The sequence below is a fragment of the Pseudophryne corroboree genome, chromosome 9 (assembly GCF_028390025.1).
Source record: "Pseudophryne corroboree isolate aPseCor3 chromosome 9, aPseCor3.hap2, whole genome shotgun sequence".
Lineage (NCBI taxonomy): Eukaryota > Metazoa > Chordata > Amphibia > Anura > Myobatrachidae > Pseudophryne > Pseudophryne corroboree.
Genome location: NC_086452.1, coordinates 42157631 through 42170264, shown reverse-complemented (window position 1 = coordinate 42170264; position 12634 = coordinate 42157631).

The window sequence follows — 12634 nt, the reverse complement described above, 5'->3', positions numbered from 1 at the left end:
CATACATGAACATTCACATTAGGTCAAACCTATGTCGGAAGGGTAAATGCGAGAAGGGAATAGATAAGAATACAATTGAGTCCTCAGTCAAGAGACATATCAATTATAGTAAGAACATTAATATTACACTTGTATGGAGCATGTCTCTGGAGGCTTCAGTATCCATTGAATTAAAATCTAGTCCAATCAGCTGACCCAGACATATGCAGGTCGAGATAACAAAAAACAAAACAAAAAAAACACCTGTGTCCGTACGCCATCTCCCCCCCCTCCCCCAGTTGTCCACCGAGCCCAGAATGACAATCAGTTCTAAAGCACAATCGGCGGATCCCCCGCAACCGTTCTAGTTAAAAACCGTTCTGTATTAGACAAGGAGTTATGGAGCTGCACCCTAACCGCTGTCGACAAGGTCGTTATATAGCTCTCCCATACTTCAAAAAATCTCTGTATCTTAGTATCTTTTTCTAGCAAAATTCCTATCCATTCCATCCTAAAGAGATAAAATAATTTGGCCTTAAATAATGAAAGTGTAGGTGGATCTCTAGCAATCCACACTTGCAGAATAGCCTTCCTGGCCACTATACTAACTGCCAGCAGCAGCTTTCTACTTCCCTGAGAGAGACGTTGGTCCGGTGAGAAAATACCGAAAAGCGCCCATTCTGGACACAATCTCCAATAGTTCACTAAGTTAGCCGTCAAGTAGTTCCTTATATTTATCCAGAACTGTCTAATCATAGGCCAGGTCCACAGGCAGTGATATAGGTCTGCCTGGGGAGCGCCACATTTCCAACATGCATGCGTCTCAGCTAGTCCTATCAGGCACCTTCTATGCGGCGATAAATAAGTCCTGTGTAAAATATTAAGAGACATTTCCTTATACCTAGAAGAGGGAAATAATTTACAAGCCTTTACATGGGCCGCAAGTAAGTCAGTTGTCTCAATCCCAGGCCCAATATATCTATTAGTGTGCGCACAGCTTAAAAAACTTAACATACTAATAATTAATTGAGTGGATAAGAACTGTTAAAGATATATTGTTAATGTAATTTAATTTTATATGGAACACAAACTGTTTTAGGTCATTGCACCTGCATTGCAAAATATACTAACACTGTGAGCCTATGTCTGTATTATGGGTGGTCTTCAGTTTGCCGGCTGTCGGGATCCCGGCGCACAGTATGCCGGCGCCGGAATCCCGACAGCCGGCATACCGACACTTTTTCTCCCTAGTGGGGGTCCACGACCCCCTGGAGGGAGAATAAATAGCGTGGCGCGTGAAACGCGCCACCGTGCCCGCAGCATGGCGAGCGCAGCGAGCCCGCAAGGGGCTCATTTGCGCTCGCCACGCTGTCGGTATGCCGGCGGTCGAGATCCCGGCGCTGGTATGCTGGTCGCCGGGAGCCCGGCCGCCGGCATACAATACTACACCCCTGTATTGTTGCTAGTTCCCAGTGTCCCTGTCTTATGAGGACATCTTAAATTGCATCCATAGAGCTATCTTATTAAGAACCACAAATATATTCTACAAACATCTATTTATTGGTGAATATACATAAACTTAAAAAAAAAAAAAAAAAAAAAAAGCTGTTAACAACAAGTTTAAACATCACACAAATCACATATAATAACATATAAATTACAGTTAATAATGCTGCATGTTTAATATACCTGGAAAATATCTTAGATTGGGTATTGGTTAGTTGTTTAGCATTTAAACTGAGTTATTACAATAGATCACCTGTTGCCTAACAAGATTTAGCATCAAAAACTTACGACTGTCGACTTTAATAAAATAGAATATTAATGGCTCATCCCAATTAGGTGCAAGTTTACAAAAGCAAACTCTCATCATTAAACTCGCACACTTTGCGCTAATGTGCATGCCTGAGAAATGCACAAGCCACATAGAAATACCAATTTGCACTTATCTCGGCGAAGTTATACAAATTTTGAACCAAAAAAAACGCAAACTGGGAGAAGTACATAAAAAAGTGGGGAAACCGTCCTGGAGTGACAACTGAGATTGCAGAACGACGTAGAAGACTGTTATTGGACATTGGAAAAGTGCTAGAAGTTCTTAAATGGTGTCAAATGGCTGATTTGTGCATTTTTTGTAAAACAAATAAAACATATAAGTAAAGAAGTGATAAAAAGCAAACTTTTTTCATTTAAATACAAACACATAAAACAGAATATTGCAAAAGAAAAAGTAGGAAAAAGGTGGTTTTGGTGTAAGTTTTTTAAAAGAAAATGTGATAAAAAAAACCGTAAAAAGCAATTATTTTTAATTGAAATAAATAATTAAATATATTACATTTGGGATGCATAAAAAATAAAAAAAGGTTGATTTTGTGGAACTTTGAGGACACCCCCCCCCCAATAATGACATGTACTTGTTTGCCCAATTAAGCTACTTGAAAACTTCCAATTGCCTAATTATGCGTTCAATGGTGTCTAAGTGGTTCTGAAGCAAGTCCTGAAATTTTTTACTTTGAAATAAAGATTTTCTCTACATGTTCACCTGAATAGAATAGAATGCGAGTATGCAATTGGATTTCAGCTTGCAGTTGCAGTGCAAAATTGCCTTAAAGAAGCCAATTCACACTTAATTGGATTGACCGCCAAGTTGGAAAGTCAGTCAATTTCATCTTGATGTTAGAAAATGTGGTTACTTGTTTATAAATTATCACAATACTTTAGAAAAAGTCAGAGTAAAAATTAATGATCTAAATGTAAAAGGGATGTGCAGGACAATTGCAGCGTTTAGTAACAAATAGTCACATTTGAGCTGCACTGTCCTACAGTGTAGGTCCTGCTCTTGGAAGATAAGTAGTAAATGCCAGTCAAATACGCAGTATGCTATGAACCTTTACAGTAGATGGAGCTCCTTAATTTAGGTCCGTTCCTGCCGTTTATAATGCTGTCCCAATATGGATGTGTCTCTGGGTTTCTCGTGGCTTAGCAGCAGAAGCTGCTGGGACCCTAAACACCTACAGCAATCCCTCGGGGTGGGCAGATGTATTAAGCCTGAAGAAAGGATAAAGAAGTGATAAAGCAGTGATAAGTGCAAGGTGATAACGCACCAACCAGTCAGCTCCTGTCATTTTTTAAATCTGTAATGATTGGCTAGTGCGTTATCACCTTGTGCTTATCACTGGTTTATCGCTTCGTTATCCCTTCTCCAGGTTAATACATCTGCCCCCCTGCCTGAGAACACCAATTCACTAACCAGGGTCCTAGGTAAGGTAAGCGGCAGTAGTCAGCTAAGGAAAAAAGCTGCTGTAACACACAGGTGTTACTAACGCGTTTCGCCTGCCCATCACCCTTTATTAAAGCAATTGCAATAGCAGCATCCTCCGTAATATCCAGCTATGTTTTTGTCCTGACTTAGTTCTGCAAAAATCCCTGATGTCACAATGTGCCATATGCCCTAACAACTTGCCTTTCCCAAAATGACCTTTATCATTATTATGCATTAATTCCTTATTATCGGTGTAATAGGATACGGGTGAAATGTATCAAGATTTGGGGTAGGATTCAAATGATATAACACGCCCAATTTCCTTTCTAAAATGATCTCCGTTATTGCGCATATTGCGCTCATAGTAATCAGGTTTAGCTGTGTAAAGGGTTGGGTGCCTCGCTACTCCAGGGATAGCGAGGTGAAATGATGATACCACGCCCCTGAGGGCAGAAACAGAACTGGTGTGGAAAGGTGTGAAACTAATTGAATCCCGCCCTTGGAGCGAGATAAAGTGGAGATAGATAAATGATCAACCAATGAGCTCATGTTACAGGATGTATTTGAGAAATAACAGGAGCCAATTGGTTGGTACTTAATCTCTCTCCACTGTATTTATCTCCAAGGTTTGATACATCTCCCCCTAAGTGTTTTTGAAACCAGTCAACAGCAAATGCAGATTTAAATGTGTGTATCATTTCTAAATCTCTCGTTAAGAAAGTAAAAACAAACATTGCCTAAAACTCAGTAGGAGGAAGCTGTCATAAGATTATATTGAAAGACTACAAATGTCTCCTCGCCTTGACAGAAAACGGAGCGTAATTATCTATGATCAGCCATAACAATAAAAAGATCACATAAGGTTACAAGAGTCAGAAGTACCCAATAGTTACGTCTGCTGAATTTATAAACACATATCTCTTGGCAGCGGATTCAAAGAGGCCTCCACGAGACTCGAGATTCTGGGCTCCTATCCATTCAATCTGTGAATTAATTGACTTGCTCTGAACTCTAGTGTTTTCTGTTGGAGAATTCACTGTGAACATGTTGTACATATCTCAAATATCAAAAAACAAATGTTCTGAAGCCAGATACTGAACTTCAGCCAGAATTTTTTTTTTTTTTTTGTATTAAACATTTGGGGATGGTATTTTTCCAAATAGGAAATTGAACACACAAAGGAAAATAACAACAGTCAGGTTGTATATGAGATAGCATATACATATACACGGCTTGCATAAGTATTCAACCCCCTAAGGAGCCAAGAAATTATGCGTACACAGAGTGTTACATTCAGAATATTTATTGTGAACCAGTAGGCTCCTAAAATAGATTTTTGAAACTCATAATTCCTTATTTATCTGTTTTTTGTTTTTTTTTATAAAAACTGAAAAAGTGCTGCTTGCATAAGTATTCAACCCCTGTGGAACAATACACGATAGAGCCAGTAAATTTTGCCCATTCCATGCAGATTTGATCCAGGCAGTTCAGGTTGGCTGGATGACGCTTGTGGACTGCAATTTTCATCAAAGAGGATATTTTTGAATACTTTTGCAAGCCACTGTACTGTATATATAGACCACTATTTGCTCTCTTCCAAATTTCTGACCATTGAAAGGATGGGGTCTGTCTGTTGATTACTTTGCATTATACTCCATACATGTTATGGAGGACATGAAATTGAAGAAGAGTTACAGTACATAGGATAAGTCCACTAAAAAAAAGAAGCATCTATGTACCAGGTACTACAAGATACTGGAAAAGCTCATGATATTTACAGTAGGAATTGCAAGACTTGCAATAGTAATTGATAGGGACAATTGTATGTTGAAAATGCACAAACAGACTCTTGCCGTCATCTGACACGTAGGCTGTGAATAACCTTCCTTGGACAGTTTTAAATACAGGTATCAGTACAAGCTGTCATCTGCAGTAACTGTTTTAATGGTTACAGTTGTTGCTAAGGAAGGTCACAAATTAACTGTCAAATTGCAGCAGCAGTATATGTCAGAGTTTTCAGCGGGTGATTTCAAGCAATTAGGAGTTTTTTCTCAGAGATATTCCAGTCAAGGTAAGTTGTATTATCCAGCCTAATGACTTTGTTGAGGTAAAATCATAGGGGGTAATTCAGAGCTGATCACAGCAGCAAATTTGTTAGCAGTTGGGCAAAACCATGTGCACTGCAGGGGGGGGGGGCAGATATAACATGTGCAGAGAGAGTTAGATTTGGGTGGGTTATTTTGTTTCTGTGCAGGGTAAATACTGGCTGCTTTATTTTTACACTGCAATTTAGATTTCAGTTTGGACACACCCCACCCAAATCTAACTCTCTCTGCATATGTTACATCTGCCACACAGTTTTGCCCAACTGCTAACAAATTTGCTGCTGCGATCAGATCTGAATTAGGCCCATAGTTCTAACCAGAAAGCCTTTAACTGAAATATTCCCATTACATAAAAATTAAACAGATCATTACTTTTATCCTTCCATCAATATGTACCTTCTAAACTTAGCTTCCTGAAAGCATTTGCTGAACATCACCATCTGTGATACCTTATAGATGGAATGGAGGCGCGTATCATTCAGTTCCTTCAGCCTGCTCAGTGTTAGCAGTCCTACCCTTGGTGTCCCACACATGCCTAAAAGAATAAGGCACCATTTTTGCATAAGCTACAAGAAAAAGAGACATGACTATTCCAAAGTAGGATCAAAAATACTGTCATTTATCATTAGGCTTAGGGTGAGGAATTACACTGCCTCCTGCATGCAGGTCAGGGATTAAATTAATGTCAGAGGAACAAATTGCAAATTATAGACCACAATATTTTTTTGTTTAAGAAACCCAAATTTTACTGATCCTTTATAAATGTATCCTGTGGTACATAGTGATGAGCGGATTCGGTTTTACTCGGTTTTACTCGGTTCTCAAAACCGAATCTTATTGGCTCACTGATGTCACGTGTTTTGGATAGCCAATAAGATTCGGTTTTGAGAACCGAGTAAAACCTAGTAAAACCGAATCCGCTCATCACTAGTGGTACATAGATCAGGGAGTAGTAAGGAACCCGTGAAGTATTGTTATCAGCAAACATTTAGGAATTAAAGGGTTAAAGTAAATTCAATTTTGGGACTGCTTCTGTTTTATAAATAGAAATCTGCAAAACAATGTGGAGTCATTGGACCATCAAATTTTGGCTAAATGTGGGGTGAAACAAAATGCTGCATGTGGCTCGTTAGAGTGTTAGATAGAACTGAACTTAACATGAAATTAAAACCAAATTAAGTGAGATTTGCTCATCTTTATGAATGCTGATCTTCAAATTACAGCAATACAGTACACCTCAATCATGGGGCATCTGGAAAGGAAATCATCTACAGTTTTAGTGGAAAGAAATGAAAACTGTAAAAGGGGAAATTGGTGAAAGAGGTATTAAGATTAGAGATGTGCGGTTCAGTTCTCCAGAAATCCGAATCCACCCAAATTTTGTGGATCTGATGCGAACCAAAACACGGTTCAGATCCAAACTGGGTCCCAGTTTCAATCTTCCTGTGGTTTGGCATTCAGATTTTAAATCCAAATTTGGCTTTTGGATTGCTAAAAGTCCTACATGATTTTAGCTGTTTTATCAATTTTTATCAATGATTAACAAATTTTTATCAACTATAAACCGAACTGAAATCCAAATCAGAACCAAAACACTTGAGGATAGGTTTGCAAAAATCAAAAATGTGGATGAAAAGTCTAATTAAAGGATATTGTTAATAAATGGGATGACGCGCAGAGCTTCAGATACAGCAGCATTTGGACCTGCTTCTATTTAGCTCCTGACTTCAATTTACTGGACTTTGGGGATAATTCAGTTTCATACGCTGATCTGCTATTTCAGCACATCAGTGCATGGGCGTAGGCATGTATGCGCATGCGTGAGGTCTAAAACGGCCTTCTCTTCAGAACGCAGTCTAAGACCTGAAGGGGGGTGGGAACGGGGCATCGACGACACTTTTTGTGGGCGTCGCCACTCTGTTTAAGTGGCATGGTCCGGACAACGGAGGCGTGTCTGGACCGTTGCTGGGGTGGGTCGCTGCAGCTGCGTGACGTCACTTGCAGTCGCAGCGATCAAAAAGATGGCGGGTAGCCATCTGCCTTCGCAGCTAGGCTGTGTAGGCAGGTGGCGAGGCAACGCTAAACATGCACGAGCATGTCTTGCAATGTGCTCGCATGTTTGCAGGGGGGAGGGTAGGACCCGTCATGCGGGGCGGACTTGCCCTGTGCTGGACGCCCTCCCGCATGTTAGAGTAATGAGTTGTACGTGTGCAATTTTCGCACATCTACAACCCATGCTGAATTAGACCCTTTGGGGGATATTCAATTGTTTGAAAAGTCAGTTGGGTGTCTGTTTTTTCCTATCTAATAGACAGGAAAAAACAGACACACAACCGACTTTTCAAACATTTGAATTCCCCCCCTTTGTGCGCTTTCTATGAAGACATGGGATTTCCTATTAAATATTGATGCCCCTTTAAATCCAGCATTCAATGTAGCGGCATTGAACTAGTAAATTTACCCCACGGAATCTTTTTCTGTTCTTCTCCCTCTATGCTCACAACAAGTAAGCTTTGTATACATCAATAAGTATCCAGGTTGTTGTATCTTGAATAAATGTAATCACTACCCAGAATAGGGTCAAAGACTCACAGGGGAATATGGGAAATTGTTTTATATATATACACAAGTAAAGTAACTTAATTTGTTGTAACAATCTGTCTCATGTGATGACATTTTGTACAGTGCTTGGGTGATTGTGTCCACCAACGTATGTTCTAGATTAAAAGGATATTTTATATCATAAGAACTTGTATAGTCTACTAATCATTCAACAAATATTGTCCATAGGCACCAACAGTTAAACTAGCTTAAAGGAACACTATAGGAAAATGTACATTATTTCATTTTTAAAGTAGCAATCCCATGAAAAGATTAGGTGCGTTATTAATATAAATCACTGTGACGGCTATAAGAAGTAGCTTATTAACTACCTTTCTCCCTATGTTTATTTCTTCAGACTGCTATTCATTTCTTGTACTAGTATCATGGCAACCACAGTCACAGGACACATGATGTAGCGAGCAGTGAGACTTTGGCATTCTCTTCTCTGCTCTGTTTTCACAATGAGATCCCCTGTCTCCATCTCCCCTATCTTCCTTCACATGACATGCTGACAGCCTGAGAGCCTACATCTATCTGTAACTGGCAGCCATACTTGCTTACCCTCCAGAGTGATTATGAAAAGGAGAAAATAAATGTATGCTTAAAATGTACTTACATTTATAAAAGCACCCTTTATGGTATTGCTGCTGTAAGTAAAAATAAACAGAAGTAACAATCAGATTTTCAGGACAATAACTTAAAGTTTTGTCACATTTTATCTCTATTTTCCTGCTGCTACAATAATAAAATTAATATTAGGTGGAGATATCGAAACACATTTCTTTGTTTAAATTGGCATCATCCAACTTATAAAAAGATTATTTTATAATAATAATATTTATTAGGAAACGAAGTCCGAACGCCAGTGAGATCATGTGTGCATACACTAACTCATTTAACATGTTCTTGCTGATTTGCATTTTTACTCATGTTTGAGAGTCATCAGAGGTCACTTCACTGGCCAGACATCATTTAGGTCCATATGCATAGTTAGTTTTGTGGTTGGATCTTGTGTGTTTTCACTCTGCACAGCTGAGCAGACGCAACTACGGGCAATGCAGTCAGAAGCGTTGAGTGGAGCCCCCACAACAGAAGCAGGATCATGTCAGGGCACCCCCCCCCCCCCCCCCCGCACACTCTAAATCTGCGCCCTTGTACAAATAGGTACTCTTAACATGTCTCTTTACAATGTGTGAATTTTTTTAAATGTAATACTTTGTTAAATAAGTAATAAGGGGTACAGTAGTGTGTGCAGGGTTAGAGGGGTAAGGGTACAGTAGTGTGTGGATCATTAGGGGGTAAGGGTACAATAGTGTATGCAGGGTTAGTGTGGTAAGGGTATAGTAGTGAGTGCAGGGTTAGGGAGTTAAGGGCACAGTAGTGTGTACAGGGTTAGGGGGTAAGGGTATAGTAGTGTGTGCAGGGTTAGGGGGGTAAAGGTATGGTAGTATCTGGAGGGTTAGGGTGATAAGGGTACAGTAGTGAGTGCAGGGTTTGGGAGTTAAGGGCACAGTAGTGTGTACAGGGTTAGGGGGTAAGGGTATAGTAGTGTGTGCAGGGTTAGGGGGGTAAAGGTATGGTAGTATCTGGAGGGTTAGGGGGGTAAGGGTACAGTAGTGTGTGGATCATTATGGGGGTAAGGGTACACTAGTATGTGCAGGGTTAGAGGTGTAAGAGTACAGTAGTGTGTTGATCATTAGGGTGGTAAGGGTACAGTAGTGTGTGCAGGGTTAGGGGGGTAAGGGTACAGTAGTGAGTGCAAGGTTAGGGGGGTAAGGGTACAGTAGTGAGTGCAGGGTTAGGGGGGGTAAGGGTACAGTAGTGTGTGGATCATTAGGGGGTAAGGGTATAGCAGTGTGTGCAGAATTAGGGGGTAAGGGTACAGTAGTGTGTGCAGGGTTAGGGGGTTAAGGGTACAGCAGTGTTTGCAGGGATAGGGATGGAAGGGTACAGTAGTGTGTGCAGGGTTAGGGGGGTAAGGTTACAGTAGTGAGTGCAGGGTTAGGGGGGTAAGGGTATGGTAGTATCTGGAGGGTTAGGGGGGTAAGGGTACAGTAGTGTGTGGATCATTATGGGGGTAAGGGTACACTAGTATGTGCAGGGTTAGAGGTGTAAGAGTACAGTAGTGTGTTGATCATTAGGGTCGTAAGGGTACAGTAGTGTGTGCAGGGTTAGGGGGGTAAGGGTACAGTAGTGAGTGCAAGGTTAGGGGGGTAAGTGTACAGTAGTGAGTGCAGGGTTAGGGGGGGTAAGGGTACAGTAGTGTGTGGATCATTAGGGGGTAAGGGTATAGCAGTGTGTGCAGAATTAGGGGGTAAGGGTACAGTAGTGTGTGCAGGGTTAGGGGGTTAAGGGTACAGTAGTGTTTGCAGGGATAGGGATGGAAGGGTACAGTAGTGTGTGCAGGGTTAGGGGGGTAAGGTTACAGTAGTGAGTGCAGGGTTAGGGGGGTAAGGGTACAGTAGTGTGTGGATCATTAGGGTTTTAAGGGTACAGTAGTGTGTGCAGGGTTAGGAAGTTAAGGGCACAGTAGTGTGTGCAGGGTTAGGGGGGTAAGGTTACAGTAGTAAGTGCAGGGTTAGGGGGGTAAGGGTACAGTAGTGTGTGGATCATTAGGGGGTAAGGGTACAGCAGTGTGTGCACGGTTAGGGAGTAAGAGTACAGTAGTATGTGCAGGGTTAGGGGGTTAAGGGTACAGTAGTGTTTGCAGGGTTAGGGAGGGAAGGGTACAGTAGTGTGTGCAGGGTTAGGGGTGTAAGGGTACAGTAGTGTGTGGATCATTAGGGGGTTAAGGGTACAGTATGTGTGTGCAGGGTTAGGGGGTAAGGGTACAGTAGTGTATGCAGAGTTAGGGGGTAAGGGTACAGTAGTGTGAGGATCATTCGGGGGTAAGGGTACAGTAGTGTGTGCAGGGTTAGGGGGTAAGGGTACAGTAGCGTATGCAGAGTTAGGGGGTAAGGGTACAGTAGTGTGTGGATCATTCAGGGAGTAAGGATACAGTAGTGTGTGCAGAGTAAGGGGGTAAGGGTACAGTAGTGTGTGCAGGGTTAGGGGTTAAAGGTACAGTTAGTGTGTGCCGGGTTAGGGGAGTAAGGGTACAGTAGTGTGTGGATCGTTGAGGGGGTAAGGGTAGAGTAGTATGTGCAGGGTTATGGGGTTAAGGGTAAAGTAGAGAGGGCAGGGTTAGGGGGTAAGGGTACAGTAGTGTGTGTAGGGTTAGGGGGTAAGGGTACAGTAGTGTTTGCAGGGTTATGGGGATAAGGGTACAGTAGTGTGTGCAGGGTAATGGGGGGTAAGGATATAGTACTAAGTGCAGGGTTAGGGGGTAAGGTTACAATAGTGTGTGTAGGGATAGGGGGGTAAGGGTACACTAGTGTGTGCAGTGATTGGGGGGTAAGGGTACAGTAGCGAGGGCAGGGTTAGGTGATAAGGGTACAGTAGTGCGTGCAGGTTTAGGAGGTAAGGGTACAGTAGTGAGTGCAGGGTTAGGGGGTAAGGGTACAGTAGTGAGTGCAGGGTTAGGGGGGTAAGGGTACACTAGTGTGTGCAGTGATAGGGGGTAAGGGTACAGTAGTGACCGCATTGTTAGGGGGTAAGGCTACAGTAGTGCGTGCAGGGTTAGGGGGTAAGGGTACAGTAGTGTGTGGATGGTTAGGGGGGTAAGCACACAGTAGTATGTGGATGGTTAGGACATTTTTGTGATCATCGTACAATCCTGACAGTATTTTTGTGACTGACATACACAATGGAGAACGTTTTTGTGACCACCATGCAATACTGAGAGCGATTTTGTGACCACCATACACTAAACAGAGCATTTTTATGACCACCATACACTGCAGAGACAATTCTTGGGACTGCCATATAATACAGACACCATTGTGGGGACTGCTGATAATACAAAGCGCATGTAAATGACCACTATACATTTCAGAGATAGGGTGTATATATTGAAAAAAAAAATTAAAGCATGAAACGATCATTCATTATTTTAATGTATAATTAACTGAAATGAAAATAAAAGATAAAAAATAAATAAATTAGTTTGTAACACGTGTGTCTCATTTGCACATTGAGGTTTTTTTTTTTTTTTTCTCTCCATTGCTCGCTTCCAACCCACCATGTGTTTTCCTGTAATGTTTACCTCCACTGATTGCACACCTTTCCATTGTGCCCTACATGCAGGGTACATCATACTATTACTTAAGCATCAGTTTTCCCATATATGAACTTGGCCCTTGCATGGCTCACCTCCCACAGTGTAACCTTCAAAGTGCGCCCAACATGGCTGCCCCATATGGTACACTTGTGGATGGGATGAAAAAATACATGGACCTTGTGGTTTTGTTGGAACCCTACTCTAAACTGTAGGACTCTGAAATCACCCCCATTTTGTGTCATCTCTTCTAGGGGTAGACTATTCCACCTGGGTAATCCTACGCTTAGCGCCCAAGATGGCTGCTGCACTTGGTACCTATAAGGGTGGAATACACAACCCTTGGAAGTTATTACCCAAAATGCCTTCACCAATCCTGCATTATGCTTTCTGTGGACTTAAGATTTTTCTTTTATGTCTGTGTTGCTTGTCTATTGTTGTATTACTCAAATCCTCTGTATCATGTGCATTGTTTTTGATGTCTGTAAAGCGCCTTGAGTCCTGTTGGAGAAAGAGCGCTATATAAAT